Genomic DNA, 25086 nt, shown 5'->3' on the forward strand with positions numbered 1-25086 from the left:
GGCACCCTAGTTAAGCAATGGGCTGCTAACTGAAAGGGGAGCCATGCCGATCTTCCAGCCACCCTTTGGGAGAAAGACGTGGCTGTGTGCTGCCTTCAACATCACAGCCAAGAAAACCTGCAGGGCAGTGCCACTATGTCACACGAGGTCGCTTTGAGTCAAAAACCTCCTTGGTGGCCCCTAACAATACCCACTTTTACCTAGCAAGCGGGGACAGTGTCCAGCTTCCCATTTCATTTGCTAAACCTGCGATTCCGCTGGTACCCCTTTTTTAGAGATAAGGACTCAATTTGTTTTGTTTTTTAACTGATTTTACTTCCTAAAACTGTCAATCCATGTTTCTACAATTGCACTTTTAGAAGTAAGGACTCATGTTTTGTTTGTTTGTTTGTTTTAATGCACAGACACACATACTGTTTTCTCCTACTGCCATCGACAGAACCTAGATACAATGATACCCTGTCCGGGTTCAGGCTGCCTGTCACTGTTTAGCCAAACCGAGACCAGGTTAATTTGAGCAATTCTAAGCTTATTTCTGCAAGTGCTGAACAGAAGGGAACAGCAAATTTAAAGCCTCCCAAAACTGCTTCAGAAAGTCAGTGAAAGGCAAGCACGTTCTAGTCTGTCTCCCATGTGATGCACTGAGGGCATGTGGCACAGGTGTGGTGGTCAACGACAGAGGCCTTCGGCAATGGGACAAAGGAGGCCGGGCTCACAGAGCGGCAGGCACCACGCCATTCTCTCAAGGGCTCAGCGCCATTCCTTATCTAAAAGGCCTTACTTGCCTGGATGTTTTTGTTCATGCAAACTCGCTGAAGTAGAACATTCTTAAGTTTAAAGGCGAATTTTACTGCAAGGTTAGGGGTGGTGGGAGGTGGTGGAGATAGCTACCACACTTGGGTTTTTCTGAAAACCCAGCCCCAAACAGACCAGATCTCAAACCTGCCTAGCCACACCTCCGGCATTGATTAATAACAGGCTAACTCTAATTCCCCTGGATCAGCGGGACCTTTATTGGTACATTCATTCTACCTCCGGGACCCAGGCACGTAACTTTAGAGTGAGAATGAAATTTGGGGAAGTTTGGGGTGTAGGAAGCTAGTCAATGACCCCTTTCAAACAAACGGGCAGCCCAGAGAGCATGCTGTGGCCTTGAATGAGACAGAATGACTGTGCTCACTGCCAGGCAGGTGAGATAAAGGGCTGTCTCTGTCTGAGTCTGGTCAGGAGACAGAAGCCACACGGTGTTGTAACAGAGGGAATTTCACATAAAGCCCGGTGCACTAGGGATGGAAGATCCGCAAAGGCAAAGGGTGAAGGCTCTGAGGTGTAGCAGAGCTCAGGGAAACCAAAAGCAAGAGGGAGCTTAGAGGAGAGAGCGTGTGGAAGGGAGACTGGGCCCTCTGAGACTTGCAGGTGCCCTGGGCCCACAGGAGGGGCACACACCACTGAGGAGGAGGCCTCAGCGAGTGACACTGGCATCGCTGAAGGCTGCCTACAAGGTCTGCTTCTAAGACCCTGGAAAAACTGCGCACTGGATTCAAAGGCTGCTACCCAGAGGAACTGCTATTGGCGGTCTGATAAAACAGACCAGCCGGGAGCTGCCAGGAACCAGAAGCAGGAACAGTATCAGCCTCCTTTGTTCCGTCTTACAGGTGCCACAGCGAGCGCCCCCTATGGGCAAAGACTGATATGGATCCAGCCTGCAAAGCACCAGAACCACCAGTACAGTACCTGTGTTAGTTAATACATTCTGCTATGACAAAGCAAGCGAAGGGGAGGCTGGGTTTGAAGCCGAGAGATGATAGGTTCATAAATCATATGGGAGGTGTCTTATATTCCTGCAGAGTACAGTGTCTATCCTCGGGACAAGGCTTAATAAGAGGACAGTGATATGGTGCACAAATTATAGGTCCGATCCACTTGGAGAGTGAGGAGAAGTAAGTCAAGTCCTCAGTGCAATGTCTGCATTCCACTCGCAGTTCCTGCACCGTCCCCTCCCAAATCTAACCCAGCATGACATCTCCTGGGCACGGGGGCTAGGGAGTGTGTTCTCAAACCCTTTGTTGGCATTTTAATGGGGGGGGGGGCAGGGGAGATTAATCACTGCAATGGTACCACTGGTGTAAATGACTGCATCCTCAGAAGTCAGTATGTTTCCGCTGCATGGGAAAAAGTATAGGGCAGAGGGAAGCGGCTTGCAGCAAGGCTTCCAAATCCAGAGTTTCTGGGGACCGCTGGGAACAGCTACCATTGTGGGAGAGTGCCCAGCTTCCAGCTGACCTCAGTGTGGACAGTGGATGGCCATCTGCCACCGGCCAGCTCTCCCTCTCAGACAACGTCCCTTGCAGGCCTTCAGTCTGAGCCGACAGGTCCCTCGTCCACAGCATCAAAACATACTCCATCAAGTATTTGGCATAGCTTGCAGACAGGCTTCCAGCTACTCGATCTGTCTGGTGTTTCTGGGGAAGAAACCACGAGAAGTCTACAAACGAGGCATCTAGGACAGCCTGGCAGAGAATTACAGTGCTGGCTGCCCGCAGGCCTCTCTGTGGTGAGATGGTTCCGCACAGTTCTCGATCGGTGCCTTCCAGGCTGACCCAGTTCCTTGGGACCCTGTGAACAACAACCAAATTCTGCCTGGTCCGGCACCAGCCTCACAATGGCTGAGCCCATGGTTGTAGCCAATGCATCAGTCCATCTCATTGAGTTTCTTCCTCTTCCTGGGACCCTCCATTCACCAAGCATGATGTCCTTCTCCAGGGACTGATTCCGCCTGATCGCATGCTTAAAAGACATGCGATGAAGTTTCCCATTCTCCCTTCTAAGGATTATTCGGACAGTACTTCTCTTCCAGACAGATGTTCCTTTTCTTGGCCAACGCATACTTCTCTGAGCTTCCTTATTCACACCGTCTATAACTTTTAACACCGAGCTCTGATGGTGTCCTGGTGACAGGTTGGGCTGGGCTCCTCAAGGTCCTCAGTTCGAAACCACCAGCCGCTCCACAAGAAAAAGATGAGGCATTCTACTTCTATAAAGCGTTATCGTCTCAGAAACCCACAAGGTCCTAGACTGAAACTATCAGGACTTGGGTCAGGTCATCCATTCTCCAATTTCTGACCGCTGCTTCCATGGGCATTGATTGTAGATACAAATAAAACGGAATTCTTGATAACTTCGTTCTTTGCTCTGCTCACCGGGGTCTTGCATTATGATCAGGTTGTGGGGATTTTTGCCTCCTTTCTGTTACATTGTAATTCCTGCTGCCGGTGGTCCTCTTTAACCTTTGTAAGTAAATGCTGTCTGTCCACTTCTGTTCCAGCCAGCTGGCTGTCGTGTGCAGCTTTCAGGTTGTTACGGAGTCCTCTCCGCTCTTGATGCCACATTCTTCTTCAGTTAATCCAGCCTTCTCACTGAGATTGACTAAGAGGGAATGGTTACATAAGGTGAAAGGTCACACTGGGGATGGCCACCTTCCCTGATTTCAAAGCGCACAGTGCCTCCTGTTGGAACGCGTGCCTCGTGCACTGTGTGCAGGTTCCCCAGGAACATAATTAAGTGTTCCGGAGACCCCGTTTTGGGCAATGTTTTCCATGATTTGTTATGATCCACATAGTCAAATGCTTAGAATGCTCTGCATTCGCCCGAGATCCATCTGATACCCAGAGTCGTGTCCTTCATTCCACTTCCTCTTAAGAATCTGGCTGGAATTTGTGCAGATTCTCTATCAATGTCCTGCTGCGTTCGTTTTTTAAGTTAGCTTTAGCAAAATTTTACTTGCATGTGCTATTAAGGATATTATTTGATAATGTCCACATCACCGTAGATCACTTTTCTCTGCAATGAGCATGAATATGAATGTCTTCCAGGAGGTTGGCCAAGTAGCTGTTTTCAAAGCTTTTTGGCACCAACAATTGAGCATCTCCAATGCTGCATCTGTCTGTGGAAACTTTGCATTTGGCCTTCCATCAACTCGTAGGACCTCCATTTTTACTATATGCCTTCAGGGCAGTTGGGTTTCTCCCTTTAAGGCTGCTATTCTTCCGCTCTGACACTACTTCCCCAAATGGTTGAATGTCAGCCAGTTCTTTGTAGGACAGTGATTCTGTGTATTCCTCTCATTATTGTTTATGTCTCCCGCGTTGTTCCATATTCTGCCTGTAAAATCCCTCAGTATGGCCATTCGAGGCTTAAGTTCTCACTCAATTCTTTAGGATGCCAAGCATGACCTGCTCTTGCTTTCCTAGCTCCGGGTCCGTGCACATTTCATGATATTACTTTCGCTGGTCTTCTCAAGATGTCCTTTGAAGTTTTGTGCTCATCTCTTTTACGTCATTGTTTCTTCCTTACGATTTTACCATTCTACATTCAAGACCAAGTTTCAGAGTTTCTTCTGACATCCACTTTGGTCTTTGCTTTCTTTCCTGCCTTTTAAATAACTCATTGGCTTCTTCGGGTCTAATGTCCTTGACGTCATCCCATAACTCATCTGGACCTCAGACAGATGTTTAACGTGTCCAATCCGTCCTTGGTATGGTCTCTAAATTCAAGTGGGACATGATCAAGGTTCTGTGTGGCTCTCATTGACTTGTTTTCATTTTCTTATGTTTCAATCTGAAGTTGATGGTCTGTTCAGCATTCACCGCTGGTCTGGTTCAGGTGCTGACATTGAGCTTCTCCATCATCTCTCTCCATAGATATAGTTGATTGGACTTTCGTGTATTCCACCCAGGGAGGCCCGTGTGTCTAATTGCCACTTAGGCTGTTGAAAAAAAGGGTATTTGCAATGAATACATTGTTGGTCTTGCACAATTCTTTCATGTGATCTCCAGCTTAATTTCTGTCAGCAAGGCCCTATTTTCCAATAGCTGAACCTTATTTTCCACTGTGTCATTCCAATTACCAGACATTATTCATGCATCTTGATTGAGTGGTTGGTCCCTTTTGGACTGAAGAAGTTGGTAAAAGTCTTCAGTTTCTTCTCCCTTGGCATTAGTGCTTGGTGCATAAATTTAAATCATAGTTGTATTAACTGTCCTTTCTCGAAGGCGTGTAGATATTATCCTATTCCTGACAGCATTGTACTTCAGAGCCGATCTTGAAGTGGTACTTTTAACAACGAAGGTGACACCATTCCTCCCCAGTTTGTCGTTCCTTGCACAGTAGACCAGAGGATTGTCTGAGATAAAATGGTGAATACCGATGCATCTCAGCTCACTAATGTGCAAGCCATCAGTCTTCATGTGTTCTGCTTCATTTTTGATGGCTTCCAATTTTCTTAGATTCGTATTTGTATGTTCTGATTCTTACTGGGTGTTTGCCACGGTTCCTTCTTACTGAGTTGTGCCACTTCAGCAAATGACGGCTGAGTTATCTTCATCGGTAAGCTCTGCTTTAGCTCCGCGTTCCAATACCCATCGCAATGGCTACACAGACGCACAGATAAAGGCCTTGCTTGGGTAAAGGCTTTGTTAAGGTTGTAATGCAGGCAAGAAGCGCTCACGATACAGTTATTCATCAAGACATGCTGCAGAGCTCTTTCAGAGTTGTCAGTAGGGGCCCACAGGGTGTATACCACTCAGCTGTAAATCGCAACCCAAAGGCATTCAGCTCAACGCCTGTGGGTCAGCAAACCAAACCAAACCAGCACCAAAGCCGGTGCCATGGGGTCAGTGCCCACTCACAGTGACCCCGGGACGAGGTGGAAGTGCCTGGTGAGTTTCTAAGACTGTAACTCTCTATGGCAGTAGAGAGCCCTGCCTTTTCCCTGAGGAACAGCCGGCGGCTTCACACTGCAGACCTGTGGTTGGCAGCCTAACTCGTGCCACTGTGCGACCAGAGCTCGTCAGCAAACCCAGCTCCCTGAACTAAGTGCCCAGAAGCAGCCCGCTCCAGTAAGCCTCAGCCCAAGGCACGCAGCTCCACTTCCATGAGTCAGTAAGCACAGCTTCCATAACCGACTACTCAGAGTCACACCACTCCACCAGCCAGCCTCCTGTGCATAAGCACTCAGCTTTACTTGCTCCATGGGCTGGGAAGGGCTTTCCTCTCTTCCATGCTCTGGCTCCTGTGTCTGCCCCTCTGAAGTCACAGCTATCTTCTAGATCCTGGAGGTTCACTGCGCAGGGGTCGCAGGTCCAGGGGACACAATCCACTCCTGGAACTTGCTGGTAATGAGATCCCTCCTCCTGCTTCTCACTTTTTATGCAGCCAGATGGCATTCCAGGGAATTCTATTCATAATTAATCACAGTCATAGCCTGTCAGGATGTTCCCCAGCCTTCTTACCAGGCCCATGCAGGACAAGGCCGTTTGATGTTCGAGCGTGTGGCTGGAAGAACTCATGATATAACTCACTACCCCTGTTTCTCTCCATCCACGTCATTAAGGCCGACTCTGTGTTGAGGAGACAGTTCTTCCCCAATGGTATTTTGAAATCCAATGAGTAGGGTGAGTAGAAAGATATAACCCTGAAGCACACCTCTCAGGAGTGTAAACCACGCTGGTAGCCCCTTGTCCTGTTTGAGTAGCTGCTGCTTTTTAAATCTGGATACACATTTCCACAGAGGTGCATTGAAGAGTTTGGGAATCTTCATGCTTCTTACAGCTATCCATAATGTGTTATGATGCACATGGTAAAATGCCTTTGCAGAGTCACCTGGTTTAACAGGTAAACCTATTTCTGGTCTTGTCTCCTGGTTGCAGTTGTCATCAGCAGTGGTACCCCACATCCCACTTCCTGTTCTGAATCCAGCTTGAATTTCTAACAGTTCTCTGTCGATAGAGTATCGCTGCAGCCATGTTTAAATTATCGAAATAGGAAGGGCTAATTTCACCAGCTCTGCGCTGGCGCCCTTAAAAGCATCGACCGTTTAAAAATTAATATTTTATGAGTGCTAAGTCCAAAGTGTCTCCAGAGACCAGCGAAGAAAGGGTTTCCAGGAATGGGATTTGGGAGAGTCTAAGGGTCGAATGGGATCTGTCTTAAATGAAGAAAGGCCAGCAGAGATGCCGAATTCTCATTCATCAGCGTAAGTGATTCTCACTGTCATCCTCGATCACGTCCTTCTCCACCTCCCTGCATCGTGCCATGTTGCCTGCACAGATAACTCCCTACCTATCACCATTACACCCGTCCTCATCCACCCACCTCCTCCTGTGAATGAGAAGCGCAGTGTTCTTATGGGCCTGGTGGCAGTGTTTAGTCATAAAAGCCCTAAGAGTTCTTAATAACTGTTAATAATATTTCACTGACCAGAAGAAAATGGCCCTGCTTACCCAAAGCAAAAGGTCGCTGTTGTTAGGGGCTGCCATGTCGATTCCAAGTCACAGCCATGTTGCCTCGTGCGGCAGAGCGAAATGCCACCTGGCCCTGCACCCATCCTTGTAATCCAAGTAATGGTCATTAGAACTTATTTTACATCTAACACTTAATACGTACGGTTTCTAATGCCCTTGTGTGTTCTATTTTTAAAAAACAAAAGAACAAAAAGCAAATGGGCCGCTGAGCCCACTCTGACTCCCAGGGACTCTACAGGCCAGGCCAGAACTGCCATCATCAAGGCACCGTCAGTCTTCACAAAAACTATGCGAAACAAGCCATATCCCCGCGTTCAAGTGAGAAAACTGGGGCACAGATGGTCTATGTCATCTCTCCAAGAGGACATCATCAGTAGGAGACAGGGCCACGAACCAAAGTCACTTCCTCTGATTCCGCCGTCCCTAGCCTCTCAGTGGCCGGGACCACACGTGCCACAGGAACTCATGTTTTTCACTGGGTACATGTTCCCCAGACTCGTTTCCAGACCAGCCCAAAAGGAACCTCCCAGCCTGGTCAAAACTACCTTTCGAGGTCCAGTAAGTCTAGTTTGAGGGCAGGACTTACAGGCGTGCCACTGCGGGTGATTCAGACGGGGTCAGGATGCTGGCCATCGCATACCAGGCCCTTCCTTGGTGCCTGTGCAGACAAGGCTGCGGTGTAACTGCTGCCATCTGCTGGAGCCACCTGGGGAAGAGAGAACCAGACAGAGTTCAGTGGGGCTGGACCGTTACTCTTCCTGTTTTGCAAATAGGGATAGTGATACCCTGAGCGACTGAGTAACCTGCTTGCAGAATGGTGAAGAGGCAGCTCCAGGATGCAGCGGTAGTCTCTGGGCTCTACCCCCCTCTTTTCATAAGTACGTCCCGTGACCTGGAATTGAAGTCTGTCCTCGGCTTCCTTTCTCATGCCGGTGGGGGGAGCATGCCTGCAAGAGGGCACTTTGCATGGTGGGTTTGCACAGGTGCGTTGGCCATAACCCTCCACGGCATTCCAGCAGAAGCAGGAACCCAGACATGTTGGAGCCACGTGTTGTAATAACGTCCTGTACTGGCAGTTATGAAAACGCAATTGTTGCTCCAGGTTCAAAGAATTCAGATATGGCCAGGTGGAAGGAGCTCTCAAAGCCAGCCATCACAACCACGGCTCTGCCCTGGTAAACAACCTTTATAGACCCTTTTGGAGTGTGTATACAAAATGACTAACGTTTTCGGCTGGAGCTGGAGCTATTACGCAGCAGCTGAGGGTTTGGTGGCTCGAAATCTGTTTAGGAAAATACCGGGAATAGGTGGAAGGGCCAAGCCAAGGAGGACTGCTGGTCTCCCCACACAGCACAGTTACCCCACCACCGCCTCCCCATGGGAACGACTCCCACCAAACAAGACAAGGTAGAGACACCAGGTAGACGGCACCTATGCCCACTCGGTCTAAAATCAAGCCCCCATTTTGCTCCTTCCTGCCCTTGACGTGTGCTCGCTAAAATAGACTGCACGGCTCTCTTTACTTGTAATCTTCTCAACGTCAACTTCAAGTCAAAGCTTCCAGGTGCCCAGCTAGAATCCAGAAACTCAGTTCTGATGGAGGTTCCCGGGGGGGATGTCTTGATGAGGCCTTTATTTCCAACTCTCTCAATTGCTGTGATAATATCGTTACAGCTGCAGGTCACCATTATGAATAATTGGGGGGGAGGCGGGGGGGAGTACAGGTCGTTGTCACGTCTTGTTTCCCACTGGAACAAGAGAGAGTGGAGCTTCAGCATACTGAGCGAGTTTCTTATCGCCTCTGGACCCCAGCTCAGCCACAAATGAGTCTCTTCTGAGGGAGACACTCCCACAGGATGGGGGAGGTCATGGCTGAGCCTGCTCCTGTGGACTAGACAGGAGGCTGTAAATCCTGAAAACAGCATGGTCATCCACCACCTCTGACGTTCAGATCCGACACAGGGCCCTACTGCATGTAGTCCTTTCACCACAGAATGGCTGTGGAAACAGGAGATGAGGATGTGGCTCTTCCCCCAAACCCCATCGAGACTAGTCGCTAGAATGAAAGAACCACAGAAGCCGTATGGTCCACCCATTCCTTGGTAGATAGATCAGCCAGAGCCATGTCCTGGCTCCGAGACTATCCAGTGCGTCACCTTGCGGTGCTTGGGATTCCTAAGACTGCACCCCAAAGGGCTATGCCCCCCCATGGCGCCTGTCGCCCACCGTGCTTCCTGTTGAAAAAATGCAGGGTTTTTGTTTTGTTTTTCTTCAGTTGCTAAAATCAGTAGCACACGGTGGAAGGCGTGCACTTGGGGGAAAGAGGAAAGCAGGTGTCTTGGGTCTCAGCCTTTTCATCAGTCTTATCCCACGATGTACAGATTATCTCGCCTCTTAGTATCTCGGCGTGCTCATCGGTACAATGGGCACGATGATACAGATGAGGGGCTTCAGGACACTTATGGAAAAATACCATGAAAGTTACCATGGAATTTTCTCCATGAACCTTATGAAGGTTCTCTTGTGTTTAAGAGAATCTTGGGAAGGAGTTCACGAAATCCCATTTGTAAAATGCCTGGCCAATTTAGCTCAGAAGCAACAAAGCCCACATGGAAGAAGCACACTAGCCTGTGTGATCACGAGGTATCAAAGGTATCAGGTATCAGGCATCAAAGAACAAAAATCATATCTTTGAGAATAAGGGGCATTTCGTAGTGGGGACCCAAAGCTTATCTGTAGGCAACTGAAGATCCCCTTATGGAAGGGTTGCAGGGAGGAGACAAGCCAGTCAGGGTGCAGGGTAGCAACGATGAAACATACAACTTTCCTCCAGTTCTTTAATGCTTCCTTCCCCCCACAATCATGATCCCAATTCTACCTTACAAATCCGGCTAGACCAGAGGATGTACACTGGCACAGATAGGAAGTGGAAACACAGGGAAGCCAGGACAGATGAATCCCTTAGGACAGGTGGTGAGAGTGGCGATACCGGAAGGGTGGAGGGAAGGTGGTGTAGAAAGGGGGAATCAACTACAAGGATCTACATATAACCCCCTCCCTGGGGGATGGACAACAGAAAAGTGGGTGAAGGAAGACGTCGGACAGAGTAAGACATGATAATAATTTATAAATTATCAAGGGTTCATGAGGGAGGGGGCAGTGGGGAGGGAGGGGGAAAAGGAGCCGATACCAAGGGCTCAAGTATAAAGGAAATGTTTTGAGAATGATGATAGGGACAAATGTACAAATATGCTTGACACAATGGATGAATGGATGGATTGTGATAAGAGTTGTATGAGCCTGCAATAAAATGATTTTTTTAAATGCCTGGCCAGTAGGAGGTTCTCAACAAATGGCCTTCATTATGATTGGGCTGAAAGGAGCCGTGGTGGTAGAGAGGGTGAAGGAGTCGGCTCACTAAGAGTTTGGAGGTTCAGACCCACCCAGCCACTGTATGGGAGACAGACCCCACCGGTGTCCTCTGTCCAGGGCACAGCCCAGACAACCTTCAGGAGCGCTCTGCTCAGGCTGGTTGTGTGTGTGTTGTTGTTTCTGTTGTTTAGTTTTTTAAACACGACTAGAGTCCGGCACAAAGCACGGACTTAAAACACAACGCTGTTTTCATGTGAACAATTGGGGATAATTTTAAATGGCAGTGTCTAATTTGGGTATGATTGAAATTAAATCAATACCTTTTTTCACTTGTAAATCAGCAGTGTGGCCATCCATTCGGGCATGTTAAAAACCTAAATGCACTTTAATCGTGGATTGCCACCTCTAGCCGTCGATCATCATTCACCAACCTGGGTGGCTCTGCATGCGTGATGTTCTTTAAATCAAAGCGGTGATTTCTGAGTCACTTGGGGGCCGACTTTTGGGTGCGCCCTTGATTTGCCTAATTGTTGCCACACTTCCTTCCTGAGGCGAGCGGAGCGGTCTGTGCTGCGAGCAGGACCCAAGCCCTCTCCTTTCTCTGTTCTCTCTTTGTCTGTCTTTCCGTCTCTCTTCTCTTTCACGGCACACATACACAACGCATGTGAAGCCCATGGCCCCGCCGCTTCTCCGTGTGGAGTATTATCCTGCGTCTCGAGCTTCCTCTAAGCACCCCAGTCACCTGATCTCCGCATTTCATGTTGCATCCACCTGGTCAGCTCCATCAGCCCCCCTCCATGATAGGGACTTTCAGAACCAGCCCCTACCCCATCCTCTGTCCACTGAGTGCCCTGGCATTCTGCACCGGGCACTGTCTCCCTGCCCCTGGCACAGGCACTGTGACTCGGTCATCTTCGTGCCCCTCCAGGGCGTGGCCCAGCCAACCGGTGCTCCTTTGAGCTGAAGGTGGGTGTTTGTGTGTCGCCCGTCACTGTGCTGACTGTCCTTGTTGGTTGTGATTTGTCTTGTCATTATTTTCATGCCCCTTGGTGCTCACTTACTCTACGACTGCCAGTCTCTTTACACTGTTTCTAGACTCCCGTTAGGAGGGGGGCGAGTTGTTTCCTGATACGTCACTCCCACCTGTTTTCACATCGGTGGCCTCTAAAATCATCAGAACCGACGTTGGGGAACAAAATAGAGGGTCGGAATGCAGAGTTGCTGCCTCCCCTGTGTCCTGAGGTGAAAGAAAATATAAATGTTTGAATTGGATCTGCTTTAGGACAACCTATAGTGGATCCTGCCCATCAAGCCCCTCTGGGGGTCGAAAGCTCAGCCAGCCAGTGAAACAGGCCCGCTGGGGACGGGTATGAAAGGACTCGCTGGGAAGTCCGGTGTGCTCACACCATCGGGGGGATCCTCGGTGTACCTCTCCCACACTGGCCCTCCGCAGACACCGCTGCTCAGGGTCAGAAAGTCCTCAGATTTCATAGGTCACTGTCGATAGAGTTGCTGTAGCCCCAGGTGAAAGCTGTCAGTCCACATCCCCTCATGGAAAAGTCTTCAGGCTCACCATCCATGGTTCTTTCCGCTCCTTCACCCTGTGGCCCCGTCCCACCTGCTGATCACCCACAGAGTGCATGACATCTCGCGTTCCTCTAAGGAGCCCTGGTGGTGCTCCTGGTTCAGTACTGGGCTGCTGACGCAAAGTGGGCATTCCCACCACCCTCTGCTCCAAGGGAAAGAGGGGCAGCGGTCTACGCCCAGAAAGGGTTCTAGTCTCAGAAACCCAAGACATTATTTTATAGCAGTGTCTGTAGACACTGTCCTGGTGTCCCTATGAACAGAATGTCCCTGAGGGGAGTAGTTGGGGGGTTGTTGTTCTTCTCTGTAGGGCCTGCGTGCAATATGGTTACAAGTCGGGCTACTAACCATAAGGTCAGCCGTTCAAAACCACCACCCACTCCTCTAGAGTCCAGGGCCTTCGATTCTTGTAAAGAGTTGCATTGTGAAAGCTCCCAAAGGCATTGTTTTGTTTTGTTTTTCAACAGTTCTTTTTTAAAATACAGAGACTTCCAAAATGGCATTGTTTCTTCATTCAGCTTTGCAGCGAACATTTTGAGCACCCTCCCCCAAAGGCTTCATGTTACGATCTCTCTCAACTGGCATTAAAAAAAAATTATGACAATGCACATTATACAAAGGGCTTTCTCATTTGTAAAACCCACCGCCATTCAGTTGCTTCAGACTCATAACAACCTTGTAAGGCAGAATCGAAGTGCCCCTAGGTCTTCGATGGAGCAGCACAGTTCCTCTGCCTCTCTCCGAGGAGCTGGCGGGTTTGAACTATTGACTTTGCAGATAGCAGCCCAATGTGTAGCCGCCCTGCCATCGGGGATCCTTTCTCATGAAACAAGAGCTAACACATAGGAAAGCTTACTGTGTATCGAGCCAGGGGGGGGGTGCTTGCTGGCTGCACACCGTGATTTTATTCTTTCTTCCATATGAGTCTTGAAGCTGACCTCTCTTTGTTTGATAGAAGAGGACACCAAGGTAAAGTCATTTTTCCAGGGTCACAAAGTAAAGCCATGCCCACACCCAGGGCAGGTTTCAACCAAAGCCCATGCCCTCTACCTTCTCCCCCTGCTGGGTCTTTCTCCATCTCCCCTGGAGGAAGGAGCAGGCTCCTCCCCTGATGGTGAACATCAGGATGGACAGCATTTGGACAGATTCTGTAGGGACCTGGGCCAGTGACTCCCTTCTTTACATCTCAGGTGCCTCCACTGTAGAGTTAGAATGAGCCCGGGACTTGGTGATCTGACCGCTCTGCGGGTTGGCTGAGAGAAGCCACCGAAAGTTGGCAGAGCCGATGAAGAACACAGCCGTCCACACAAGTCAGCACATCACCATTCCTCCTTGGCTTGCTGAGTGCCCGGGAGCATCATTGCAAGCTTGGCAGTGACCTCCAACTCCTTTACCTGGGTGGTCTGCCGGGCACCTAGAGGCCGCTGAGATCCCCTGCACCGCAGGCCCTTTCCTAGAACCAGAGGGCAGCTGCAGATTCCATGACTCGCTTCTAGAGCCAACCTCACCTGTCCTGGTCAAAGACTTGAGCAGAACATGCCTCTCTCAGAGCCCCTGTCATCAGGAGGTGACACCTCAGCCATTCCTTGTTTGCCCACATCCCCAAGTAAAGCCAGAGTTGCCCATGAGACCAGCCCCTGAGAAAAACACACGCAATTGCTAATAAACCTAAGAGGTTTATTGTCGGTTGCCCATTAAAAACTGCACAGAAATGCAGTTCGCTCTCCCCTGGAGAAACATTTTCCAGCCAGGACTCCTGTGCTGCCGCCAGCTGCCTGGTCCTTATCGGTGCCTTCTGAGTGGTCAGGGACAGTCTGACCTCGCTGAAAATCCACGGTGCCCAGCAGGGTGAGGCTGCTGAGTCTGCATGGGGAACTCGCCTAGCTGGGCCTGAGTTTCTCCTTCTGGACTGTAGGTTGACCTGAGCAACTTTCCTAGAAAGACGATGGACACGTGATCCCATAATGGTCAGACTAAGTAGATGTTCCTTCGGGGCCCTGGGTGGGAGAGGGAGCCTCTCCCCCAACCATGTGCAGCAGAACCAGGGGGTAATATTTGCAGTGCAGCTCACAGAGATGGAGTCAGGAAGCACATACGCAAACTGGTCCCCAAAGCCAGGGTAGCCTGCAGTGGACACAAAGTTATTGACTGTGGCCACCCTCGGGGATCAGAGATGGAGAGGAGAGCAGGTAGGAGTTTCTGTGCCGGGAGGTATGCCAAGTTCAGAGCCAAGTGCCTTAGTGGGACTTTGGGGAGTTCCCAGTGTCGCAGGGCTCAAGTAGATAGACATTCCTAAGAGAGCAGAGCTGGAGACACATGGGGCAGTGCTACTGACCAGCCAGGGATAGCGGAGGGCCTCCCTCACTGACCATCCTGTAACCAGCCTCCTGGACAGCAGCCTGGGGAGCACGGATCTGGGGGACAGTCCGGGGCATTCAGTGTTGTTTGTCTGCAGCGATATTTCCTCACCTGCTTCCCTTCCAGCACTTGCGCTGGGTTTTATTTTACAGCCGGATATCTTCATCAGGCCCTTTTAAATATTCTCTTTTTATTAAACAATTAACGTATTAGTATGCAGCTTAAATGTCATCTCAGAAAGTAGATTCAAGCTCTGTTGGACTATCTGCTTACTCCATTTCCATTCTCCTAAGGGTGTGTGATAAAGCCTCTCTGTTTCTAAATAGGAGGTTCTTATATTTTAAAATACAAAGTTAGTCTGATTAGGGTGTCTAGATGACAGGCGTGTCATCTGAAGAACGCGAGGGACATCTGCCTTTTGTAAGTGGCATAATGTAGCAGTCCTAAAGCAAAAGCTAGTGATAAATAACTGAAGTGGACGGAGTACCTACTATGCGACCTTCCTGGTGCTCAGTGAAGTGGAAGCACTATCTCATTAACCCTTCGAAGCAGCTCCATGACATGCTACGCTCACTGCATTTGGTGACACTGAGACATCAAACGTTTAAGTGGGTTCCCTAATTCAACCAGCCAATGAGAGACGGACCTAGAATCTAAAGCTCTGTCCCTCTGATAGCAGAGCCCACGTGCTTCACCCTGCAGGTGGTATTTACAATCAGATCTAGATTAAACATTAGCTGGGTAACCTTGGGCAAATCAGTTACCCTCTCAAGTCTCGAGTCTGGATGTTCACTCTATCTACCTACTCTCCACGACAATGACATTAACTGATATGTATGTATTAAATGATATGTATGATAAGTACTGTAGTAAGGAACCCTGGTGGTGCTGCAAGGAAAGCATTGAACTGCTAACTGCAAGGTTGGAGGTTCAAACCCATCGGCCACTCTGTCGGCAAAGGATGAGTCTGTCTGCTCCTATAAGGATTTACAGCCTCAGAAACCCTATAGAGTCACTATGAGTCAGAATCAACTTGGTGGCAGGGAGTTCTTTGTCCAATTGTACTGTAACTAGAACATATTTGCTGCTTAACCATTGAGCAAGACTCCTTCATCATTCAGGGAGTTTGTGGGTATTCATTTGCCTGAAGTTTCTCAGGTACTGGCCAGGTCCACATGTCATTCTCCCCCCCTTCGGAGTGCATGAAGGCTGGGATCTGCTTGAAGGAAGCTGGGCTGAGGTCCAGGATAAGGGCCTGCCTCTCCCCAAACTCTCTCACAAACATGGGCAACTGACGCTTGCAGGGGCCGAAAACGGTCCGGATTGACCCGGATGCTAACTCTCTGGCCCTAGGTGATTCAAAGGCTTTGCCATGCTGGATCCCGGGCGGATATTCCTTCGGTTCAGTGATAGGACCCGAGAAAGAGCAGCAGGGGCGGGGCTTCCTTCCAAAGGGGCGCCTTGATTATGTGTGGATAGCTGGCTGACTGCCTTGGAGCAAGCTCTCCTGTAGTTTAATTGCTCTCCCAATAAGAGGATTGGCTGGGGACTCAGGGTAGGGTAGTAAAGGTTATTGAAAATCTGAAGTTTAATGAAGACTAAACCTTTTAGCAAGAGCAAGCTAAAAGGTATTTGGCTCAAATCTCCCAACCCTTGAAGCAGAAGATAATTCATGAGTCATGACTACAGAGGCTCTGAGCTTTCCTTGTCAACCCTTGAGTTCAATTGAGTTCAACACACATACTCAGTGGCCGAGTGTGTGCCTGGCACTGACCCATCCGTGATGCAGGAATGCCCAGACTAACGCCCGGCCTCCCGGGAGTCACCAGTCTGATCGGGAACATGGATCCGGGATAGGTTGATGACACACAACGAGAAAGGTAAAATAATTCCAGTAGGACGATACTAACAAAACCAATCTCTTGAGAACTTCAAGTCCTTCTAAGCCCTGGATGCACGTTACCTCATTTCCTGCCAACAACAGTAGGATGTGTAGACCTTGTGCCCCCCTGCAGAGATGAGGAATTAGAGACGGGGTCACACAGTCTGAGAGTAGCTGAGCTACACTTTGGGCTCAGGTTTATTTGGCTTCATTCATGGCTTCCTCTTCGGTGCACCACTCCCTCCTGCCTTCCACGTCCCAGCCAGGAACATAACTGCGGACCTTGACAAGCCCAAGAGTGCCATTCACATTGTAGGATGGAGGCTGTGGAGAGATCGCCAACCTAGAAAACAGCAGAGCAGGCATCAATAGTCTCATTTCAGAGACAAGGAGATCTCTCTCCAGGGTCATCTTATGAGTAAAAGGCAGAGCTAGACCTTGGATCTAGATCTGCTGCCTCCAAGCCTCTTGCTCATTCTAGGCTCGGCACCGCCTCCAATGTGCTTCTCCCAAGGTTCTTAGTAAGCACAAGGAAGGGGCCTCCAGCTCAGCCTGGTCCACAGGAGTTGTCAGGTTAGGTGTCGGGGAGAAGAGACCGCTTGATCGTGAGGTCCTTACACTGTAGGGTTTCTTTCTCAAAGGGGTCTTCATGACCTACCCTAGGGGGACAATAGCTCACACGGCAATTCCACGGGTCCTTTCTTCTGCAATAACAAGCGGCATCTTTCTTCCCTCACCGCAAAGACCCTCCCTAGGGGAAAGCATCAGCCATAGAATTAACTGAACCAGGGTTTCCCATCTTCACTCACTTGTTCAACATGGTGTAGCAGTTATGCACAGGTCCGCTAACCACAAGGCACACAGTTTGAAACCACCAGCAGCTCTGCAGGAGAAAGATGAGATTTTCTACTACCGTTAAGAATTGCAGTCTTAGAAACCAACAGGGACAGTGGTAACCTAGCCTATAGGGTCACTATAAGTCAGCACCAACTTGATGGCAGTGGGTGTTTGGTTTTCTCTATATGTCAGGCCCAGTTCTAAGAGTTTAGGATATCATGGTGTACCCAACCCTGGAACGAAACTCACTGCCATCGAGTCAATGCCAACTCTCAGTGACCTATAAGATGAGTTAGAACTGCCTCTGTGAGTTTCTAAGAAGATAACTCTTTATAGAAGCAGAACGCCCCATCTTTCTCCCTCGGAATAGCTGGCAGTTTCAAATGACTGACCCTGGAGTTAGCAGCCCAACGAAAAACCACTATGCACCTGGGTCTCCTTACAACGGTGTACAGGGCCTTGGTGACATAGTGGATACGCACGGGGCCGCTAGCTGCAAGGTCAGCAGTTCAAACACAAGGCCCTGACTTTTGTGAGCACCTCCATGCCATTGGAGCACCTCTGTGTCCTTGCCTAAGTAGCTCACCCTCTCTGGGTGTCAGTTCTCTCATCTGTACAAAGGAGGCCGCAGTGCCTGCCTCAGAGAGTTGTGGATAGGAAGGTCATAGATGGAACAAGCTTCGCCTACATCTGGCCCATTCCAGCGGGAAAGAAGTAGTGTTCTTGTTTCCACCTTCTCCACCACCGCGTCACGTGAATGCAACCAGACCTGCCTTTGTGGTCTGGGCCCTTGGGGACAGTGAGTACTTCTTCCATGCTGGATACATTTGATGGAGTCGGCCAAGTCCCTTTGGCTAGCATGGGCTCAAGCAATGAGCTGGTTCTCCAAGTCCCTCTGCTCCACAGACATTATGACTTTTTATGTGTAATCATAAAACCCAGGGCAGATTTATGCATATGCCGCACTACATATTTTCATAGAAACGTTTGGCCAGGCATCTGTAATACACTGATCTATGTGAGCAGTTTTCTAAAGTTTCTTTCTCACAGATCTCGCTTAACTTGCGTGCGAAGTGACATGTTCTGGTTTAACGTTTGTTTTCCTGACACAGCCCCAATTTGCATCTCTGCTGTCGAATGCAGGCCACCCTGCCCACGGAAGGTGTGCTCTTCCTGTCCCGGAAGCATTGGTTCAGACACACTGTTTTTTGGTTCAGGAATCTATTGCTAGAGAACCCCTGTTTGGCATCTTGCCTGGGGAAGCCAATCTGTTTGTGGCTGTCGTGTGGAGAAGGGCTGGGCATGTTCTGATGGGGGATTGAGGCAAAGAAACAAGCTGGTCTCATTCTTTGTACGCTCAGAGCCCTGGGCATGGCAGCCTTGTGAAATCTCATGGCCTCTTGGCTGGGGGCTGGCTCAGACGCTTTTACCTCCTGCCGAATCAAAGTGAAAAGGAAGGATAGGCCCACCCACTGAGCACCTTCTGACTCTTTGAGCCAGATTCTTCGTGACGTTCTTTGGAGAGCTATAAGCCTCGTGTACATTCAGCAATGTTACCATTAGAGGAAATTATTTCAGAAAGTTTAACTGGTGGGGCCAAAGGTTGAGTTCAGATCTGCCAACTGCCGAGTCTGAATCTTCCCCTTGCACAAAGACCACCAGTATCCAAGGCAAGTGGGGACTCTGGGAAGGCACAGTGCAACTTCATCACCTCCATCCTACTTACTCATCGATTTGGACACTCAACAGGTATGTATTTGGTGACGGTGTCTTTTGGTTTAGGCACTATGCTCCAGGATGTATATGAACTAGCCTACCAAAAGTTGGGGTTCCCAAAGGATTTCTCATTACTTCCTTCTATTTGTTGCTGCTGTTAGCTGCCAGGAGCTGTGCCCCGGTTCATGGCAACCTGGTGCATAATGGGATGGGAATGGTGTGCTCTACAGAGTTTTCATCACCTGGGCGATGGAACGTGGATCTCCAGGCCTCTCTTCCTACTCCACTGAAACACTCCTCTGAACGCTGTTCAGTGTCTTAGCAGCACACAAGCCTCAAGTGACAAGCTGGTGGCATCTGCAGGTGGCTGGCAATCAAACCAGACTTCCCACTGGACCACCACTGCCCTGCCTCCTCCTGCTTGGCCACTGCAAGTGAGTGTTTTATAGGAAGCCCTGATGTACAAGTTGGACACTGAATAAGAAGTCCCGAGAAGAATCGATGCATTGAACTCTGGCGGGTGGGAGAAGAATATCGAAAGCACCAGAGACAGACAAAAGGATGAACAATTATGTCTTAGGAGAAGTACGTCCAGAGTGCTCCTGAGAGGCAAGGAGGGGGAGACTTCATCTTACGCATTCTGGACATGGTCAGGAGAGAAGACGGTTCAGGTTGACATAAAATCTAACCATCACAAGGTACAAAATTTAAGGTGCCCCCCCAAAAAATTCATCATCAATATAAATAAGATTTTAATGAAACGTGTTAATCTACCCAGTGAGGATCCAGCAGGGTCAGGAGGTGGGTGATGAAGTGTACTCAGTATAACTGACTCCTGTCTTTGATTAAAATGTTGACCTTTTTGGATATCTCCTAGGTGGTGGTGGTGGTATTTGCATTAATTTTAATAGATAGCTTTTTAAAATCTTGATCACTGAGATTTAGGCACTCCTCAATTTTTTTTAAAAAAAAATTTAAATCATTTTATTGGGGGCTCATGCACTCTTATCACAATCCATACATATACATCAATTGAGACCAGCTTGTTTCTTTGCCTCAATCCCCCTTCAGAACATGTCCAACCCTTCTCCACACGACAGCCACAATTGTGTGAAGCACTTTTGTACATTCACTGTCCTCGTTATTCTCAAAACATTTGCTCTCCACTTAAGCCCCTGGCATCAGGTCCTCGTTTTTGCCCCTCCCTCTCCCGTCCCCCCTCCCTCATGAACCCTTGATAATTTATAAATTATTATTTTGTCATATCTTGATCTGTCCGATGTCTCCCTTCAAATTTTCCACCCAAGGCAAATGCTTCACTTTAATCGTGACCCTTAACAATAGCAGCAGGAACTCAACATCTTTGATATCCTGGGACAAGAAGGAGGCTGGATGGATGTACACTGACCTGGGGAGAGCTCTTGGTGGTTTTGCCAAGAAGGTGCTGTTGTGATCTCTGTTTGGCGGCAATTTCACGTATGAGTCCCTGAGGGCTATTGTAACAAACTAGCACACCCTGAGTGACCTAGAGGAACAGAAATTCACTCACTCACAGCTCTGAAGACTGGAAGCCCAAATTCAGGGCACGGTCTGGGCCAGGATCTCTCTGAAGGTTCTAGGAAAATAGAGCCTCCGTTGTCTCTTCCAGCTTTGATACTCCCTCGTGTTCCTTAGCTTGTGACATTGCCACTCCTATCTCTTCACTTATTTTCCTGCCGGGGTCTCTCCCTTTCGTATGCAGACAAGACGGCCATCGTAACGAGAAGACTTAAGCTATGACCTCACTTTACCTTGGCTGATTACATTGGCTGCAACCCTACTTCCAAATAACGTGCAGCCGAGAGAACTGGAGTTTGAACTTGCTGGATTCCTTGTGGGGCACAGAATTCAACCATCAATTAACATGGTGGCTTGATGAGGACACGGTGCAATTCCCCTCTTGGGGTGCCCTGAATGGGTCACAGCTATGACCACCCTGTTGAGGTCTAGCCCGTCAGCCCTCAGAGAGTGTAAGCTGGAACCTGCAGGCTCGACTGGCCACTTCTAGACAGAAGCGGCCCCCTCACTCAATGTCCGGCACAAATGTCATACATATTCCATTGAGTCCATTTTGAAAAGCGCCCTTGTTTGGTATACAGTGCCCCCTGATGCCACTGCGATGAGGTGGCACAATGGTTCACAGCCTAGACTACCAGCCAGAAGATCTGACAGCTGGAGTCCACCCAGAGGTGCTTCAGAAGAAAGACCTGGTAATCTAACTCTGGAAAGAGGGAGAAACAATCGGCCCTCGAAGCCCTGTGGTCACGCAGTTCCGCTCTGACACACACGGGGTCCCCATGAGTCAGAGTGAACTCCACAGCCTCAGCTCCCAATCACGAGGTAGCAGCCCAGCTCCAGAGGGTTTGTAACACAGGAACGAGCCTGGTGCCTCTGGGATGAGATGAAAGGAGATGGGCTCTTCTCCCCAGTGGCCCTGGCATTGCAAGAGGAAAGAAAACATGGGGAAGATGCTTCCGGAGTCTGTGCTGCCATGCCAGCCGGACCTAGAAGGATTGGGGCAAAATGCATCGCTTTCACTGCCCTGACATCCACCCACCAGCACCCACCGAAAGGGGTTGCAGTTTCTCTAAAGAGACCAACTTTCACCAAAAGGCAAAGGAGGCTTAGCCAGGAAGCATCGCTTTGCTACTTTCTGGAGAGCTTTCTGCAAGGGAGGCAAGCGTGCAGCGTTGGTTGTCTGATGATATTGCTCTTGGGTGCTTTAAGAATTGTTTCTTCCTTCAAACTCATTTGCCACAGATTAAAGGGGGAAGGGCTGATGCCGGGCAGCAGAGGGTTTCAGCCTCGAACTCGCGTTCCCATGGCAGCATCCATTTAAAGCAAATCTATGATGAATTGCGAAGAGATTGCCTGGCTGGTACACAGAGGCTCAGAAACAAGGCTTCGGGTTTCTATCTCAGCTGGAAAACCCCATGATCTTCTGCATCTGGCTGATCTACCGAGGACGCCGGCCAACAGCGAGCCCACCTAATGAACTGAAGTCAGTTATATACATTAAAGGTTCTCTGGACTTAAAATATATGTCGAGATGTGTTCATTCACTGGAGCGCTTGGCTTCCTTGCTGTTTGGGGGAAGATCACAAAGCACACAACTGAGTCGGCCTCCCCCTTAGTTGCTTGTTAACATAACAAGCCCAAAATGACAAATCCACTGCAGGAGAAAAGACCCAGTAATCTGCCCCCATAGAGGTCACAGTGTCGGAAGTCTGATGGGGCAGTCCTACTCTGTCCCCGTGGATCCCAGTGAGTCGGAATCACCTCCGTAGCATGTGATGACAGCAGTCGCAGCCAGCCAGGGTCAGAGCAGCCCCGCTGTGGTCAGTGGCAGCTCACCTGCACTGGAGCGACAGGATTTGCTTCAGAGGCTTGAAATTTTGCCTGGTGCCGTATTTTCTCAGAATTCCCAGTGGGATGCAGTAACGGGCAAGCATATCCTTTCTGTGGACAATTGGGAGCATTGAAAAGGGGCATAGACTGGCGTCTACCTGCCTGGGCTTGTCAAATAAGGAAGATACAGCACCTACCTCTTCAGGGGGTTGTAGAGTTACCATTATGGAGAATGTATTTGTGAATGAATACATTTGTTTTCACAAACAATTACTTAAATTGTAGGTTGTCAAGCTTATTTTTCGTGCCTATTCACAGGGTTGGGGGGAGAATTATCAGTGTTCCCCTGGCAATTAACAACTTTTGTCCTAGCTCCCATAATCTAGGATAAAGTATAGTTTCTGCTTCTGCAGCCCACGTGGGTCATTCTAGCCCACCCCCAGGTGGTATGTAGATGCCTTTGAGAAACACAGATGTAAATGAATGCATTTCTTGTCTTCAAAGACTTAGAAGCATGTGTGACAGGTGGGGCGTAGATTGCCTAGCATTGTAGACCGTGGGCAGGTCAGTGTTTTTACATACAGGGGATCTCCAGTCTTGTGCGTTCATCCAAGTGGCTTTAGGCTCTAATATCAAGCTTCTCCCATTGACGAACTTGCTTCTCCTTCCCACCTTTTCGTCCTCCACCTTCAACCCTGAAGGATGGTAGTTATCACCTGGGAGGCTCTTCCCATACAAGTTCTAACACCACCCCTCCAAAAAAAAATCCCTGTGTGGGGAAAATAAATTCTAAAATCAGAAGCATTTTGACCAGCCCACCTCTTCTTCTCAGTTTCCAGTGAACTTTGCACTTGGCTCCGTTGTTGTGCTTACCACAGAGCATGGAATTGTCTTCCTAGGAGTTTCTCTACAGAAGGTACCAGCTATCTGCCATGTACAGGTTACAAACAAGTTAAATCAGGCCATGACCAGTCCCTGACTCTATGGTCCACGAGGTGTTTGTCTCCTCTGCTGTCTTCTCTTTGGTCACCTGTCCAGTCCCTCTTAGTGTATGTTCTGCCTTCATCGAGCTTTCTGAAGAATCAGGGAGGCCAAAGGCTAGATGGTCTCTTTACCAATGAGCCCATTCTAACACCTCAAAAGGCTAGATGGTCTTTTCACCCATGAGTCCATTCTATCGCCAGGAGAAGCCCTGGTGGCGCAGTGGTTAAAGGGCTCATCTGCTAATCAAAAGGGCAACCGTGTGACCCCATCATCGGTTCCCCAGGAGAAAGGAGTGGCAGTCTGTTTTCATAAAGATTTGTTGTCTAGGAAGCCTCAAGGGGGCATTTCTACTCTGTACTGCAAAGTCACGATGGGCTGGAATGGCCTTGAAAGCGTTGGGTTGGGTGGGGTCTGTGAACACTTACAGAAGGAGTCTTGGGGTGCAGGGGTTAAAAACACAGCTGCTCTCCCAATGGGAGTGGAGTTCAGACACACCTCTGAGTTACACCACGGGAGAAAGATTACAGCCAAGAAAACCCTCAGGCTGTTCGACTCTGTCACACCGAGTCACTGTGAATCGAAAGTTGACTCAACGTGACCTAACAACAACAAAGCTGTCGATGTAAACTGCCAGGATCGGGATCCGCTGGCACGAGGGCTCGCCAACAGGATGCAAGAGGCTTCGGATCATTTTTTTCAAATATCTGAATAATGCAGCTAATACATAATCTCATTTATGAAAGTGGCATCAAACTTGTATTTAAGCCTGTGTATCTCAGAGAGTCTGGGCCTTTATGAGACAGCAAGAAAGAAGTCCACTTTTTAATCATCAGAAATAGGAGGTGGATGCCGAGTGAAAATGAAGTTATCAAAACTATCCGAGCCTTGAGAGAGGAAATCTCTGCTCAGTTCGCTAAGTGTGGTGTCAGTGTGCTGGTCCTTCAGACACTTTAGAGGTGAGGACACTGGACCTGGGAGACGGGGCGGCTGTGTTCACTGATTAGGGGGCCCTGGCAGTGGGGGGTAAAACATCTGGGTTTGGAACCCACGAGCTGCTTCCTGGAAGAAGGATATGGCAGCCTGTTTCTGTAAAGATTTGCTGCTATGCAAATCCTCCCGGGGTAGCTGGTCTCGGTCCTCCTTGGTCATTGTGAGGTGGAATCAACTCAACAGCAAAGGAATTAAAAAAAAACAAATGATTACTACTGTATAACACGTTCCTCCCAAACTGATGGTTTAAAACAATCAACATGTGTGCCTCCACACGTTCTGTGGGCTTGAACTTTGGAAGCAGCCTAGTTTGGGCTCTGGCTCAGAGGTTCTCAAGTGGGATGTCAGGAAGGGTGGCGTCTTGACTGAGGGATTGAGAGATCTACTTCCGATCCTCAGCAGAGAGGCCCCTCTGGAGACTCCTGACATGGAGTCCACGTCAGCTAGGCCAGTGGTCCTCCACCTTCCTCATGCCGCAGCCCTTTCATGCAGTTCCTTGTGTGGTGGGGACACTTTAGAGGTGAGGACACTGGACCTGAGGGACAGGGCAGCTGTGTTCACTGATCAGGGGGCCAAACATCCCATTATTTTCATTGCTACATCACCATTGTCATTTTGCTACTGTTATGAATTGTCATGTAAATAGCTGATAGGATGTATTTTCATGGTACAAAT

The 25086-nt window shown here is 49.1% G+C and overlaps 1 protein-coding gene and 1 pseudogene across 1 annotated transcript in view; one reads left to right on the forward strand and one right to left on the reverse strand.

Annotated features, from left to right (window-relative positions):
- The window catches only part of LOC142460232 (ankyrin repeat and SAM domain-containing protein 4B-like), a 37120-nt pseudogene extending 30026 nt beyond the window's left edge, over window positions 1-7094 (reverse strand).
- Window positions 1-25086, forward strand: part of CA10 (carbonic anhydrase 10) — a 569229-nt gene that overhangs the window by 326988 nt on the left and 217155 nt on the right. The gene's annotated exons all lie outside the window — the stretch shown is intronic.

The sequence above is a fragment of the Tenrec ecaudatus genome, chromosome 10 (genome assembly GCF_050624435.1).
Source record: "Tenrec ecaudatus isolate mTenEca1 chromosome 10, mTenEca1.hap1, whole genome shotgun sequence".
Taxonomy (NCBI): Eukaryota; Metazoa; Chordata; class Mammalia; order Afrosoricida; family Tenrecidae; genus Tenrec; species Tenrec ecaudatus.